The 17,191-nt window shown below is 39.3% G+C and overlaps 1 non-coding gene across 1 annotated transcript; it reads left to right on the forward strand.

The window, feature by feature from the left end:
• The first annotated feature begins 8,764 nt into the window (after positions 1-8,764).
• LOC150005649 (U6 spliceosomal RNA) lies at positions 8,765-8,871 on the forward strand. Its single transcript, XR_016512034.1, has one exon. It is a non-coding gene; the product is annotated as a U6 spliceosomal RNA (small nuclear RNA).
• Positions 8,872-17,191: the final 8,320 nt, after the last annotated feature.

A 17,191-nucleotide genomic window follows, 5' to 3' on the forward strand; every position in this document is an offset into this window, starting at 1 on the left:
CTTCTCCTCCCCTTTTAGGGAAACCACTCCTTCCCATGTTCTGACAAAAGTGAACATGTGTTTCTTCTCTCTTTGGAGAGATACGTTACTCCAGAAATTCAGTTTATCTGGTTGCCTTGCAACCTTCACTTTCTTATGGATTTAAGAAAAATAGTACTTTGTTGATTATTCAGGCTTTTTTCACTAATAGGGTAGAAGCAAAGTTACCTTGTGGCTTTCTACATCTTAAGCAAAACTAGAATTCAGTTCTGTTTTATATTATTCCATTCTCTTCCATTTCAATTATGTCTAAAAAAATTAGAAAAAATTTTTACCCATGCTCTTTTATTTCATTCCACTCCATCAAAAACAAACAATCACAGGCAGTGAGCACCAAGTTTAAAATTTCACAAGCCATTAATTAGTCCTGACTTGCTCAAAATCATAAAAGGTGGAAATGATGACTTGTTAGAATCAAGGACTCAAACTTTTCCTCTGCACCAAGCATTCATTTCAATAATGTTAACTGTGTATCACTCACTTCGGCATCAGCAACTCTTCTGCACGTGTGAGGACAAAGCAGTTCCTCAGTTAAATCAAAGGAATGAAATGCATGAGAAAATAAATTTTAGCTCGGTAGAAGTAAGAATTGTATAAAGGTTGGGACTTCTCAAATCTTTAAGCACTAATTTACTACCAGATATATGAAACCTAAACCAGATAACTTTGGCTTTTTAAAAAAACAATCAGATTACAATGCCAAAGGACAAATTTACCTCCAATGATGGCTACACACACAAGTTCTAAAGTTGTTTTGAGAAATATGCGCAATGAATAAATATTTCCCTAAAGTTTCTATTTTGATTGAAATGACAGTCTACGGGGAGTGTGTTATGGAGCAATCTGTCTCTCTGTTTTACAATCAGGTCCTATAACATGGGATTTTCTCACCATAAAGCTATAGAGAAGCAACTGGAAACATGGCAAAAGAGTTTGGATAAGAATTATGGTAGGATCTACAGATTTGAAAATCACTGCACACCTAACTGAGTGGCATAGCTGACCTCCCTACGAAAATGGCTATATAAGGAGATAAGCAGAGGATCCAAGGATACACTTAAAAGGAAAGTTCCAGCTCCTCTGTTTGGGTATGGAATTGGAACTAACAAAAATGCTGGAGGGAAATGGATTGATAATGACAAGACCAAGAAGAAAAAGGAGGAAAGAAAAGAGATAAGACCTAAAGTTTCAAATACACCAGTGTGAGTTCTTGCAAAACACTCTGATAATTTTATACATGATCCATAGCCTTCTATTTTAAACATTTTCTGGCTCCCCAAAAGTCCCAGTCCTTGGAGTGGCTGACAAATACACCAGGTATCAGGGGTTATGTAAACAATCTTTGGTGCACTCTGTAGCCTAATTTACTGTCATAAACATTGTGGGAAGCAGAAATCTCAATGGCAGCTTGGCGTGGATATTCTCACTGTCAGCAGGGAAGATGCATGGCCTCCTCACAATGCTGAGACCCCACCAGCATTTACCAAGACAGATGACCTGGTGACAGACACCTCAGGCTGAAAGTTAATATTTAGCCTAGTAAGATGAAACATGAGAACATCAGAATTGTGCCCTGGGGCCAGTCCCTTGGTCCTTGTAGTCCAGGGGACTGTCTCTGATGATGGCTCTAAGAGTGAGTCCTAAGAGGGCTGGGATGCCAAAATCGACATCGGCCTCAGGGGTCAGAGAAGTGACCGATCACCCTGGCCTCCCTCCATAACCCATGCTATACCTGTCATCCATGAATGAATTGAACCTCCGCAGTCTCTGTACTTGTATTTTAGCCAGTACCAGCTCTTAAGCTAATAGGTTCCAGAAGTGTATTCACTCCCCTCTGTTGAAAGACTATCATCCTTTTATTTATCCTCAACTTAGCACTCTTGACTATCTAGAATTTGTGTTTGTTAAACAAGCCTCAGCTTATCCTCCCCACTCCATCAAGGCTTGACGAACTGATTTTATCAAAACACATCCTTATCTTTCCAAATAAAAGATCTTTTTGTTGGATTGAATTTGTCATCTATCTCTTCTCCCACCTCTTTCTCAACCTGTTCAGCTATGTGTCTGGATAAAAAAAAAAAAGTCAGATCTTAATGATATAAACTAATATTCTCCTGTCAGCCACAGCTACCCTATCCTCTTCTGTTTTTCTCTGTAATTGAAGTTGAGCAACAGTTGAACAGAAGGTGTCTGGTTACAACAATGACTTTCTCCAAAATGAAACAAAAAATGTTGTTTCAGTCTCTGGTTTCAGAGTGAACTGATGCCTTCAGTGTGACTTAGTGTATCACCTTAGTGCATTTAGGCAACCAAACCAGCAGATAAAAAAAGTATCATCTCTCAGAGTGGTCCCTCTGAAGAAGGCTGTATGCTTGTGCCAATGACCTTGCCCTTGCCCAGAACACATCTGTGATCACACTTTTAGAAATTCCTTTAGAGTCGTATAATTAAGTGAGCAGAAAATCTCATTGCCTTCTATTTATATTTATTTTATCTTCACCCAAGGACACTTTTTCATTGCTTTTATAGAGAGAGGGTTTAGACAGAGGGGAAGGGAGGGAGAAAGAGAGGGAGAGAAACATCAATGTGAGAAAGAAACATTGATGGGTTGCCTTTCATAAGTGCTCCAATGAGGGACCAAACCCACAACACAGGCATGTTCCCTGACCAGAAATCAAACCCACAAAACTTGTGGTTTGTAGGATGACACCCAACCAGATGAGCCACACCAGGCCAGGGCCGTATTTTACTTTTGAGTAAGAGGTAAAAAGCATATTGATTTCAGAGTTTACTTTTTAGATTGGCCATTGAGAAAAAATTCACCTTCCAAGTAGGTCACCACAGAGGGTGAGCCCTTCTTAGCAGTCTTACTATGACCATGTCCATCAGCATGCACCCCTGGCACCTATAGTAAGTAGGCTCCATGCTACACAGGATGTAGCAATCCATAGATATTGCCACTATGCTTAAAGAGCTTAATCCAAGTGGAAGCCAAATACAGGTATAATATGAAAAATTCTGGATGGAAAAAAAAAAAAAAAACATATATGAGAATTGAGAGGACCACGTACTACAGCAGTCTGGGAAGATATGCACAGGCCAGAGGGACTGGTGGAGCTGGAAATGTGTGAATATCTTCCAGAGGCTGAGTGACACCAAGTGCAAAGACGAGTTTGGCTAAAGGTAACGGGAGTAGGATGTAAGTTCTACTATTGACTTATGTTGCTCTTGAAAAGTTATTTAAGTTCGTGATTTCTCTGTTTCCTCATGGTACCTACTTCTGATTCAAAATGGCAGACTGAACACGAGCATTAACTTCCTTCTTCCTCTTAACCCATTCATATGACATAAAGCAGTGGCATGCAGAATGTATTTGACACCTGGAATAAATCATCTTTTAATACTCCCTTCCCCTTTATAGCAAAATTACTTTCAGTAATAGACATTATTCCTTCCATTTTTTTCCCATAGTTTAAAACAAAGAGTTAACTCATGAACAAGAAATTCCCACTTAAAGATATTGTTCTAACTTTTTAAAAAATTCCATGCATGAATTGCAATTTGTACTTCCCATAAAAAAAAAGTATTACACCTCACTATTTGCTCCGTATATCACTGTTTTAAATTTAAATACACATAAAACTCAGGATGGTCACATAGAATGAGACCATTAAAATGACCCAAGTTCTGTTTCTTCACCAGGACAAGAGCGCACAGCCAATGCTATTTCAAATCTTCTGTGTGAATGCCTGTGTGCTGGTGCCACAGCAAGTGGGGACACAAGTACAAGCTTGAATGATTCCAAAACTCTACAAACTCATTCTTGAAACAAGCACATATAGCTGAGTCTATCTGCGTTGGGTCAACCGTATGTTTGGGAGGTTTCCAAACTAACTAACTTCCCTCGAGAATCCAATGTTCTTTGGAAAATAAGTAGGGGAAAAACGAGCTTATTTGAAATATACATATTTATGATTAAAACTATACAGTAACCAAAGCAATTGTTTAGAACTTAGATTTTTAAAAAGATACTTCGTGGGGGGGGGGGGTAGTGGTAGAGAGAGCATTTTATCCCTGACCTTGATGATAATGAATACCAGACTTTCTCTTAATTAGGTTTATTGTTGTTTATAAATTCTCTACCAGCAATGTACCCCCTTTCTCCCTACATGCTGAATGGAGCTTCCCAGCCACCCTATCTCTAGTACACTACCACAGTAAAACACAGGAAGGAAAAATTCACCTGGCTGCTGTGGCTCAGTGAATTGAGCATCAGCCTACGAGCCAAGTGTCGCGGGTTCAATTCCCAGTGAGGGCACATGACTAGGTTCACGTCAGGTCCCCAGTTGGGGGCGCAAGGGAGAGGCAACCACACAGTGATGTTTCTCTCCCTCTCTTTCTCCTTTCCCCTCTCTCTAAAAATAAATAAATAAATAAACAAACAAATAAATAAATTATTTTTTAAAAAAAAGAAGGAAAAATTTATATAAAGCACCGAGAATGGAAACAATAATCATTAAAAATCCTAGACAATAGCATCATACTCTCTAATAGACTAGGGTGTCAGAGGTCACAGATCAGCGCATGCAGAGGAGGAAGGCTGCCACATGACTGAACTTTTACGGCGGTTGTTTAGCATGCATAATGGGGGAGAGACTGGGAGAAGAGACAGGAGGTTGGGTGGAGGTTCAAGAGCCACCCCTGGACCTCTTCTGGGTCAGCCTGATCCATCCCCTTCTCCAAGGCCCCACCTAATGGATGCAGACCTGAGAAATGCCCCTAAAGAAAGGCAGCAATCTGCCCAGGAGGACTTTGTGCTCCCACACAAGAGTTGGTACCCCAAAGTTGGCTCTTTAAATTTCAGCCCAGCAGAAGCAGAGGTAGGGATCCTGATCATCAACACCCCCAAAATCTGAATTGCCATCTCCTTCTGGAAGGGGATGTGAAGCAACAGAGGAAATCACAGATCAGGCAATAATAATCAACGTAGTCTTTCTTTCTTAAATATGAAATTTTTTAAATTTTTATTGAATTTATGGGGGTGGCATTGGTTAATAAAATTATATAGGGTTCAGGTGTACACTTCTATTATACATCATCTGGATATTGTATTTTGTGTTTACCACCCAAAGTCAAGTCTCCTGCTATAAGCATTTATCCTGCCCCACTTCTTCCTCCCCACACCCCACTTTCCCTCTGGTCATCAGCATACTGTTTTCTGTGACCATGAGTTTTTTTCCTTTGCTTAATCCCTTCACCTATTTTACCTAGCCCCCCAACCCACCTCCCCTCTAACAGTTGTCGGTCTGTTTCTGTTTTGTTTATTTTGTTCATTAGATTCCACATATAAGTAAAATTTTATGGTATCTCTCTTTCTCTGACCGCCTTATTTCACTTAGCATAATATTCTCCAGGTCCATCCATGCTGTCACAAAGGGTAAGATTCCCTTCTTTTTTATGGCCAAGTAGTATTCCATTGTGTAAATATACCACAGCTTTTTTATCCCCTCATTTACTGATGGGCACTTGGGCTGCTTCCCAATCTTGGCTGTTGTAAATAACACTGCAATGAAGATAGGGGTGCATATAGTCTCTCAAATAGTGTTTCAGGTTTCTTTGGATATATTCACAGAAGTGGAATTGCTAGGTCATAAGGCAGTTCCATTTTTAATTTTTCTGAGGTAACTCCGCAGTGGCTGCCCCAGTCTGCATTCCAACCAACAGTGCATAAGGGTTCTCTTTTTTCCACATCGTCACCAGCACTTGTTGTTTGTTGATTTATTGATGATGGCCATTCTGACAAGTATGAAGTGATATATCATTGTGGTTTTAATTTACATTTCCCTGATAATTAGTGGTATTGGCCATCTCTATGTTCTCTTTGGCAAAGTGTCTACTCAGGTCCTTTGCCCATTTTTTAATTGGATTTTTGGTGGGTGTTTTTGTTGTTGTTCTTTTTGCTGTTGAGTTGTATAAGTTCTTCATAAAGTTGGTGATTATGTTCTCCCACTCAGTGGGTTGTCTTTTCATTTTTTTAATGGGTTACTTTGCTGTGCAAAATTTTTTAATTAGATGTAGTCTATTTGTTTATTTTTTCTTTTGTTTCCCTTGCCTGAGAAGACATATCAGAAAAAATATTGCTATGAGAAATGTCTGAGATTTTAGTGCCCATGTTTTCTTATAGAATTTTTATGGTTTCAAGTTTTACATTTAAGTCTTTCATCCATTTTGAATTTATTTTCTTGTATGGTGTAAGAAGGTGGCCTTTTTTTGCATGTATCTGTCAATTTTCCCATATCTTCATCCCAGTGTATAGTCTTGTCTCCTTTTTTGAATATTAATTAACCATAAGGGCATGGGTTTATTTCTGAGCTTTCCGCCTTGTCCCATTGATCTATATGTCTGTTTTTACGCTTATACCATGCTGTTTGGATTACTCTAGCTTTGTAATATAGTTTGTTATCAGGTAGCATGATTACTCCAACTTTGTTTTTTTTTTTTTTACCTCAAGATTGCTGTGGCTGTTTGGGGATTTTTGTGGTTTCATAAAAATATTTGGAATCTTGGTTCTAGTTCTTTGAAATACACCATTGGTATCTTGATAGGAATTGTACTGAATCTATAGATTGCTTTCAGTAGTATAGACATTTTAATGATGTTAATCCTTTCTATCCATGAGCACAGAACATTCTTCTAGTTATTTGTATCTTCAGTTTCTTTCTTCAGTGCCATCATTTTCTGAGTACAGGGATTTTACAACCTTGTTTAAATTTATTCCTAGGTATTTTCTATGCAATTGTAAATGGGATTGTTTTCTTAGTTTCCCTTTCTAATAGTTCATTGTTAGTGTATAAAAATGCAACTGGCCCTGGCCAGGTGGCTCAGCTGGTTGAAACATCATTTCATACACCAGAAGTTGCCAGTTCAATCCCCAACTGGGTCATGTATGAGAGGCAACCAACTGATCTCTCTCTCTCTCTCTCTCTCTCTCTCTCTCTTTCCCCTAAATATGCCGAATAAGAGTGATGAGAGCAGATTTGTATTGTTCCTGATCTTAAGGAAAGTATTTTCAGTTTTGTCCATTGAGTATGATGTTAGTGGTGGGTTTTTCTATATGGCCTTTATTATGTTGATGTATGTTACCTCTATTCCCACTTTGCTGAGAGTTTTCATCATCAATAGGTGCTGGATTTTATTAAATGCTTTTTTTTGCAACTATTGATATGATCATGTGATTTTTATCCTTCATTTTGTTTATGTGGTGCATCATGTTTATTGATATGTGCATATTGTGCCAGTCTTGCATCTCTGGAATAAAGCTCACTTGATCATGGTGTAAGATCTTTATCATGTATTGCTGGGTCCAGTTTTTTAATATTTTGTTGAGGATTTTAGTATTGATATTCATCAGGGATATTGTCCTACAATTTTCTTTGTAGTGTCCTTATCTAGTTTTTGAATTAGGTAATACTGGCCTTATAAAATGAGCTTGGAAATCTTCTCTCCTCTTAAATTTTTTGGAGAGTTTGAAAAGTATAGGCGTTGGCTCTTTTTGAATGTTTAGTAAAATTCACCCATGAAGTTATGTGGTCCAGGACTTTTGTTTGTTTGAAGTTTTTTTATTGCTGCTTTAATTTTGTTAGTTGTATTCGGTCTATTCTGATGTCTTTATTCTTTCTAATTCAGTTGTAGAAGATTGTATGTTTCTACGAATTTATCTATTTCATCCAAATTGTCTGATTTTTTTGGTATGCAGTTGTTTATAATATTTTCTTAAAATCCCTTGTATTTCTGTGGGGCTAGTTGTTACTTCTCTCTCATTTCTGATTTTATTTTTGGGGTCCTCTCTCTTTATTGCTTGATGAGTCTTGTTAAAGTTTTGTCAAACTTATTTATCTTTTGAAAAACCAGCCCTTGGTTTCATTGATATTTTATATTGTATTTTTTAGACTCTATTTCATTTATTTCTGCTTTGATCCTCATTACTCCTTCCTTCTATTCCTTTTGGGCTTTGTTTATTGTTCTTTTTTCTAGTTTCTTTAAGTGTCAAGTTAGATTATTTATTTGAGATTTTTCTTGTCTCTTGAGATAGGCCTGCAATGCTATGAATTTCTCTCTTAGGACTGCTTTCCCTGAGCCCCATAGTGTTTGGAGTGTTGTGTCCTCATTTTCATTTGTTTCAAGAGACCTTTTGATTTCTTCCTTAATCTCATTTGTTAACCCATTTAGTGTTTAGTAACATGTTACTTAGTTTCCACGTGTTTGTGCATTTTTTAGTTGTTTTCTTGTGATTGTTTCTTGTTTCATACCATTATGGACAGAGAAGATGTTTGATTTGATTTCAGTCTTCTTAAATATATTGAGACTTGTTTTGTGTGCTAACATGTGTTCTATCCTAGAAAATGTTCCATGTGAGCTTGAAAAGAATGTATATTCTGCTGCTTTGGAGTGAAATGCTCTGAAGGTACCAATTAAATCCATCTGATCTAGTTTGTCATTTAAGGCTGCTGTTTCCTTGTTGTTAAATAAGAATTTTAGTCAAGGCTTCTGGGAAACTTATAGAGAACCAGATCTTCCAAAGTGAAGAAATAGAATGCAAACAAAACCTGAGACACAAACAGAGGGTAATCTAGAAAGAGATGTGTTATTTAATACAAGGAATAAAATAAGGAGTTCAAGAAAAATTTTAGAACGTAATTTGAAAAACAGACAAAGATGAAATGTAGTGCTCATTTTGACCCCACATATACTAAAATTGGAATGACACAGAGAAGATTAGCATGGCCCCTGCACAAGGAGGACATGCAAATTCATGAAGCATTCCATATTTTTATAATTTATAGGTTTTAAAAAGTTAAATTATGTGCTTTTATTTAAAGAGTACATAATGCAGTAAATACAAAATAAAACTTTTAGGCATTAACTATCAAAAAAGAAAATTATACATTTAACATATAAATGTTTCATTTTTCTCAAAATATCTGTTATTAAATCAGATAGTTCATAATATTAATATTGCTGAATGACATATGAGAATTTAAGAAATTACAATCTGATTCTCTATATGTCTATATCTTATCACAGAATTACAGAATATTAATGCTAAATTAAAAGGTAGAAATCATCTATGTCAGTAGCTTCCAAAGAGTATTTCACTGAGGACTAGAATTTGACAAAATTTTTCTCATCGGGTTTAAAGAGAAGTTGAATGAACAAAGCGCTGAGTCCTTACATCTAATTTAACCACGGTGCTTTTGTTTGATCTGTTTTTTATTCTGGGGTTCTATGTAAAATTTCATTTGTAAAGGAGTTATTTGCTACAGAACTAGGCTGAGGCATGCAGCGCTAATACATATGTGTCCCAGGCAGACTATATATTTAAAATGTTTGTTCATGTATGTAGAAATACAGAACACTGCATGAAGGAGGCAGAAAAACAAGACTGCTAGCGGTGAGGCCCAGCCTTCCCTTGTTGGACCAGGCGTCTTGGATGCGGCCCAAGCTTGCAGTTTAACAGAACAACAGCCCGGTGGTAAACCGGAGTTCCTCCCTGTAGAAGGGTTTACCCTCCATCTGTTGTTTCTTAAGCTTGCTCCCTGGGAATCTCACCCAATATCCCAAATAGCATACTCTCCGATCACATATGGTGCTCTCCCTGAGAGGAGTCCTGATAAATTCCATTTCTCCATCTTATTTTGTTTCCACTGCTGTTTTAACACCTCATATAGATGGATATCCCGGGCAGCTAGTCAGCTGGCCAGCCCCACTCTCTGGCTCAGTGTATGTAATATAAATGTCTGATAACCACTAACTGAAATCAAGCCTCTCTTCTGCTGCTGAAGAAACTGAGATCTAGAAGGACAAAGTGACCTAACCGAGGTTATACACTTTCCCATTATAGCCAATAAGGCTGCCACGGTCTCTACCGGCTTCACTCGGGTATGTTTTTCCTTTCCAAATGGATGTCAGCCGCCTTGGTTCAGGCTCATTGCTTCGATTCTTTTTCTAACTTCTTTAGCACAGTGTTAAGAATAAAACAGGTGTCTGATAAGTACCTACTGGCAAGTCTTTTTAAAAATACTTTTTACAAAGAAAATCAACTTCCATTTACAAGTGGTATAGAGCAGGATGTAGTAGCTCAACATTTTTGCTTACAACCATAAGGGAAAAAATAGAAAAATATTTTAAAATAATGTTTGTAAAGATATCAGCTACCTAAAGGAGCAAAAATAGCTAAATGCTCTAAATTTCCAGAGGAGAGAATGGCCTTTCTAGGGCTAGCTGACAATGCTGGCTATTTTCTATACCAGTCACGGTGCTAGCAGAGGTAGAAGGAATTTACTATGGGACAGACAAACCAGTACAGTTTTAACAGTCAGACAGACTATGTTGAAGGATTCAAATCCTAGACAAAGCCCAAATTTGCCATCTTTTTTCCCAGCGGGACATCTGATGATGTTTAGGGAAACACAAAAGGCTGGTAACCAAAACCAAAAGGTGGTTGCATCTGTTGGCAGGTATTGAGGGAGGGGACTGGTTGGAAAGGGGAAGATGGGAACTGCTGGTGGTGCAGAATATATTCTCTAACTGATTTTGAGAGGCGTTTACCCACACATGTCTGTGTAGGTGAAAACCACAGTTTTCCTTTCGTAGAGAGAATATCCCGGCTCGTTCATTCTCCCGTGAGCCTTTTCCCTGGGTGTCTCCCTTACTGCTCCCAGAATACACTTCGCTTCTGACACTTCCAGCACAGTAAAGGGAGAGAATGGACTAGCCACAGGGAAGAAAGGGCAACAGGTGGGAAGAACTTGTTGCCTCTTAGGAACAGAATGGGGACCCATAGAGGCCAAGCGAGGAAGCGGCCTGAGAAGGGAGGGAGAGACCAGCAGGGGGCAGATTTTTGCTGGTTCTTGTTGGCCATGATCAAATACGGATATCTTTTCTATTTATAAGGGGAAGTGATGGAAGGTTTGTGAGCAGAGCAGTGACATGTTGTAATCTATGTTTTAAATAAAGTACTCTGGCTATGAGTTAAGATTGGAGTGGAGGCAAGAGACCAGTGACGAGGCTGTCACACAGACAGCGGACGTTGGCAGAGGCCTGGGTGCCAGGGAGGGTGTTGGAGGGCAGTGGAGCCCTGAGCTTGCTAGTGGGTCGATGTGTGCACTGGAAGGAAGCCTTTCCTCCTCGCTCATCAAGTAGTCAATGCCCTAGTCTCCCAATACACCATTTCTCCTAGGTTTCCTTCTGTTTTACGGATTTCTTTCTTTCTCTCGTTCTTCTATTATGCTCTAAATACCTTCTTGTGCTCTTCCCTCTCCCCACTCCTCTGTGTTCTCTAAGTGCTTGATACTTTTCTCCTCTTCCTTCTACATATTCCTCCTGAGTTTTTGAAACAGAGGCAGTATTTTTTTTTTTTACTGTCCCCATTCCCAAATTTGTATATTTAGCTTAGAGCAGTCTCCCGAGACTAGAAATCGTGGCTGGAATTGCCCCCCAATGCTTCAAACTCAACACGTGCTACACTGACCTACGTCCATTCCTAAACATTTTCCCGAATCCCTCTTATTGTTTAACAGCATAACTTTTTACCTCATCATCCCGACCAAGACCCTGGGGGCTGTCCTCAACCTTTTTCCTCAGCTCTCATTATCTACGACTCACAATGGCCTATCAATTTGGCACCTTAATACCTTGGCCCAGCTTTCGCCAGCATCCGCCCCTGTTGTAACTTCCTGAACTCAGACACTCATCTTCTCTGCACAGATTGTGTCAAGTATCCCCACAGATTTGTTTCTCTCAGTTCTAGCTCTTCAAATCCAGACTCCACCCTGCCTGTGACACCCTCAGGGGTCTGTATATTGCTCAGCCCCTTCTTATTTTTTCCTGAGCTTCCATGAGTCCCATTGGCTCTGGGATAAAACGCAAGTTGCCTACATGGCATACCAGACCACCTGCAATCTGCACCCCACTGGCAGCACTCACCTCACGCCCGCTACTTCTCAATGTATATTGTATGCTATAGTGACACCGAATTATGTAAGTTCTCCAAAATTATTTAAGTTTCCGTGTTGTCGTTCGATGCTTGAAAAGCCAGCTCAAGTATTTCCTCCTCTGAGAAGTCTTCTCTCATCCTCACAGATTTGATCAGTTTCTTCTTCACTTCAGAACTTTACTTCGGACATTTCTCCTACACGCCACTGGTTTTACACTGCACAGCTAATGGCGTGATCGCTGTCTTTATTCTCTTTTATTCCCATTCCTCAGCTCCCATTCTCCGTTCTTTCCCCCATAGGCAACCATGTGTCTGGATGTGCCCTGACAAAATGAGTCTTATTGCTTTGTATTGACGTATTTTTAATTTCTGAAAAGGGTTTTGTGTCCTATATCTCATTTTGTAAAAAATTAACTCTATTCTTTACAATGCATTCACGTTGTTTTGTTGCAGTTAGTATGATACTTCTAACAGATTGCTCATAATGTCCCACATTTGATCCATATATTCTACAGGTGATGTTCAAGCAGAATGCCTTCAGCTCCTTGGTCATAGCTAAGGTGGCAGTGAACATACGTGTTGCTGTCTCTCTCGTCTGTAATTTAACTGTGATTTGGTCTGCTAAGAGTACATACACACCAGAGAGACTGGTTTTTTAAAAAAGCCTTTTTTTTTTTCAAATCAAAACTTCCATTTTTTTCTCCATGCTGATTAATAAATCATTATCTGTTTGTTACAGCCATCCTTTTTAGGTTAGTTAACATGTTGAGTCTCCCAAGCTATTAACTGGTTAACTCAGTCTTGCACCTGCACAACAATGACCCTACAAGACATCTGTTCTCTGTTTGACATCTTTTTAATTTTCTTAGTGGCTTATGGACAAAATCACTTGACTGAAACTTTTTTAAGTTTAAGTTATTTGGATTCACAAGAGCATTTTTCCTCCTGTTATAAATCAATGAACTAGTAAGATTAACTGCCTACATGTGAGCTTCAAAAGAACCTCTATGGCCAGACAGAGTTGAAAGAAACACATAATTCCCTAACACACTGAAAACAAGCTGATCAAAGTTATCGGGGCTGGTTACTCAATGCTGCACTTCCTCATTGTCATATAATCTGATTTCAAGTAGTTTGAATCTAAAGCATATATTACTAGATCTCAGAAAGTCTTCCTTTGGGGGTGGGGTGGGGACATCACTTCTATACCCTGACTGGTCAAAATGAGTGTTCAGACAGAGCTAAACTAAACTCTGGGCTAAACATTTCTGAACCCAATTTGTGATATTGCATGTGTTTTAGGAATTAAAAAAAAAAGAAAAGAACCCTAGTAGTGAACCATTTCAAACAAGAACAATTCCTATACAGAATAATCATGGAATCCTGGAAGCGAATGGAATCATAAATCCTTAGATATTATGTAGCGAAGAGGGGGGTTGTTCAAGCCCTTGGAATCCTAAGGAGGATCCAAGGGTAAGTCATGTGAGAGCTGTGGAGACCTAGAGGGTGGAGGCTCACTGAAACAGTCCTCTTCTTATTATATTATATTTTTTAATGTTGTGCTTTTATGTAAAAAGGTGAGTTGAAAAAGTTCCACTCATTAAAGATAAATTGGAAGTCACTGATGTAGCCCAGTCTTGCGCACAAATCAATTCCTTCTATGGCATCCTTGACAGGCAGTAATCCGATAGCTGCTTGAACCCTGCTGTCATTGTGAGTTCATTATCCTAAGGCAGCTCATTTCCATATTGGATATCTCAAGTTCTTGGGACGGTCCTCCCTTCTAGAGTGCCAAGTTTCATCTCCCTATAAATTCTAAGCCCTAGTTACGTCCTCTGGGGTAATACAGAATTCCTGTTTGTTACCTCCCTCCTCCATGTCCCTTCAGCACTTAAAGTATGGTTTTTCTCTTCATGTGCCACATTTTATTTACATTTTAAGACTAACATTAATCTCCAAATCATATATCCATACATCTATTTTCTTCACTTAAACGTAAATGCATGATGTCTTCAACAAAGACTGTAAACAAATATGTATCCTGTCTGTTGCATGTAATACAGAAACAGCTTTTTAAGAGAAAGTCATTGACCTTCCTGCCAGCTCCATCCTGGTAGTTCCTGATTATAAAGACAAGTATCAACACAACCCTCAATACATTCTTGATACTACTAGTAGTCAGCATCCACATTGTTTCAAAAGTGAAGATGACTATGACAATATGCATTGTCCCTGCTACTTCAGACCATCTAAACTGTTACTGCTTCGTTGAGCAAGGATAGAGCATGCATGGCATTTCTGGTTTTCCTTCTTGAGACATTTCCTTTCCAGAAACAGCCATCTGACACTACTTCCCCGCTTTCACCCTGCAAACCTGAATTCTACTTCCGGTGCTCCACATTTGTGCTTAAATGGCAGCGCCTTAACAAGAGGGGAAAAGATTATACCGCGTTTTTCATACTGTTACCTAAAAACATAATAAGTGAACATATACTAAATATATTCTTACAAATATCTGGGTCATGTTAATCAGCTAGAATTCTTCTACTTAGTGTGTGGGTAATTTTAATTGTGATAGTTAATCAAGACATCAACATGAGTAGAAGGTTATGGATTTCAGACAAGTTTGAGATCCACTCAAAGGAATGGTATGTACGTTTTTCTTTCTGGTGACTGTGGGAGCCTCATATACTTTTTTTCTTTTGGACACCATTAGACATCGCCGCTCTTAAACTTGAATGCTATGCAAACTTTGCAAGTTTGCTAATACTGGTATGTTCTGTGTATCCACTTTCCAGTGGAATTAGTTATTCCATTAACGTAAATTTTTGTTGCAAATCTAACTGATGGGGGGGCTTCTAAATATTTGGGTCCACATTCTACTTTCTGGCTATGTACCCCAGTTGTCTGTGGAGACCACCATCTTTTCCTGTGAAATGAACTATTGATATGTCTGCTTTGTGCAAACTAACCTTGCCCAGTTCCTTAAAACACACAGCTCTTAAAGTCTCCGGTGAAATAATTAATTCTATTCACATTAGTTGCTCCTTTACCTTTGTCATAATATCACCTTAGAGTTGCTCATTTTCTTTCTGTCACCTCTACTGTACAGATATACATCTTGAAGACATGACTTATGCCTTTCTTTCTTATTTTGGTATCCCCAGGGCACAAGCCCACAGATTATTACAGTCACTCACCCTATCTTGGTTGGTACTAAATTCAAAGCAAAATATATCTTTTCCACACTAGCACCGAAAGATGACGTGCAATAAAAACAGACCCAAACACCTCGGTCTTGGGTAAGCCTAACTCTCAGCCACAAGCGGAACTCTTGCCTTCCCCAAATCTATATTCTGGCCCCTTCAAAACTCTACTTTTTCCTTGAGACATGTAGAAAAGCCAGGAAAACCACTCAAGGAATATCATGAGAAAATGTTTGAAAGTGTGTTCTCATCAGTACAGACCAAACCAAGGAAATGAAATCCAGCAATTTCAACGACAATTCCATGGGGACAGCTGATAGTGCCTCTTAAAGGAACAGAATGTTTGGGCACCTGGGAGGCTGGAGGGCCAGCACCATGCAGTGCTGCAACTGGGAGACTGAGTTTCCGAATCAGAATCAAATGCCAAGGCAGGTGGCGAAATAAAAAGTAGGTGTTCAACCTCCAGTAAACCTTGCCGAAAGCAGAAAAAGCACAATTATCCAGTAATCGTGGGTGGCAGAATTATGGGAAAATTAGAAACAAAATCATACTATTTAAAATCTCAAGCAGTAGGGAGACAAGTTATGACCCAGGAAAAGCCACTTCTCTCTCTCCATTTTGAAAACTTTGGCATATTAGAGCATTAGAAAATGAAATCCAAACTCAGTCTGTGGTAACTTGCCAATGCTGGATTCACAGAATAAACTCTTACCCATGTACACCACACACACGCATGCACACCCTCACTCCTGTTTAATTTGAAAAGAAGCCTGCCAGGACTGAATGAAAAACATCCTCAGTGGCCTGGGAAAGGAGCTCTCGGTGTGTGGCTGGGAACAAAGAGCTTGGTAGTAAAAGATAGAGTAATTCTATCGCCAGGAATGTCCCCCTTCACTTCACTGGATCTCATTCACGTCCCTGGCTTCACCAGTGTTTATGTCACCTAGGTAGCAATGACAATCAAGTTTATGTGTTCAGCTGTGACCTCCCCTCTGAGCTTTAATTTCTCATGCATTCAAATGTGTACTCTGTGTCTACATAGCCATGGCATAGGGCACCAAAATATCAACATGGGCAAAATGAACCTGTAATCTTTCCCTATACCTGGTACCCTTCCAGGATTCCTTACCCCAGGAAAGGGCCCCTTCACCTATCCAATTGTATAAGCCAAAAACCCAGGAGTCATTGTCAATGCAACCCACCATCACATAAATATCCTGCCGAGTTCCATGCTTTGTCATTTCTTACCAAGTGCTTCATTCTGTCTGCTTCTTACCTACCGTTTTGTTTCATCTTCTACTGTGCTAACCTCCTACCAGGTGCCCCACATTCGCTCTTACCACTCCAAACTGTCCTTCCTACCAAGCTTTTCAAACCCTTGTATGTGTTCCCACCATTCTAAGAATTCTTCTCCTGGCCACAAAGTCTTTAATGATCTGGTTTCCACCTGCCATCCTAACAGCAGGTATCACTCTCCTCCTCGTTCTGATGTCACACTGAACCATTTCTTCAACTCTCCAGAGCGCCTTGTTTCCTTCCTGTAACAGAGTTTTGGCTAAAGTAACCGCTTCTTCTTGGGATTCTCTTCCAGCTGACCTGTCCTCATTCTTCAGATCTTAGTTGGCTCAAATGTCACTTCCTTAGGGAAGCCTTCCTGACACTTAGACTGGATTGGTTCCTTTTCTGCCATCACAGCACTTGGTACCTTCCCTTCTGAGCATTTATCACAGTGGTGGTTTTATACTTGAATCTGTGTCCTTTTCATTCAAGTCTGTCTACCCTCCTAGACTTTAAGTGCCCAAGGTACAGGAACCATTCCTGGTTTTCTCACGATTGTGTCCCTGGGACCTTGATACTACTGCCTGATCCACAAGCACGCAGTCAACATTCTTAATGAATGAAAACTGTCACCGAAAATTTCAGGGTGTGGGAAAAACCAGTGGGCTGCTGT

The sequence above is a fragment of the Furipterus horrens genome, unplaced genomic scaffold, assembly GCF_987537825.1.
Source record: "Furipterus horrens unplaced genomic scaffold, mFurHor1.1.pri manual_scaffold_6, whole genome shotgun sequence".
Lineage (NCBI taxonomy): Eukaryota > Metazoa > Chordata > Mammalia > Chiroptera > Furipteridae > Furipterus > Furipterus horrens.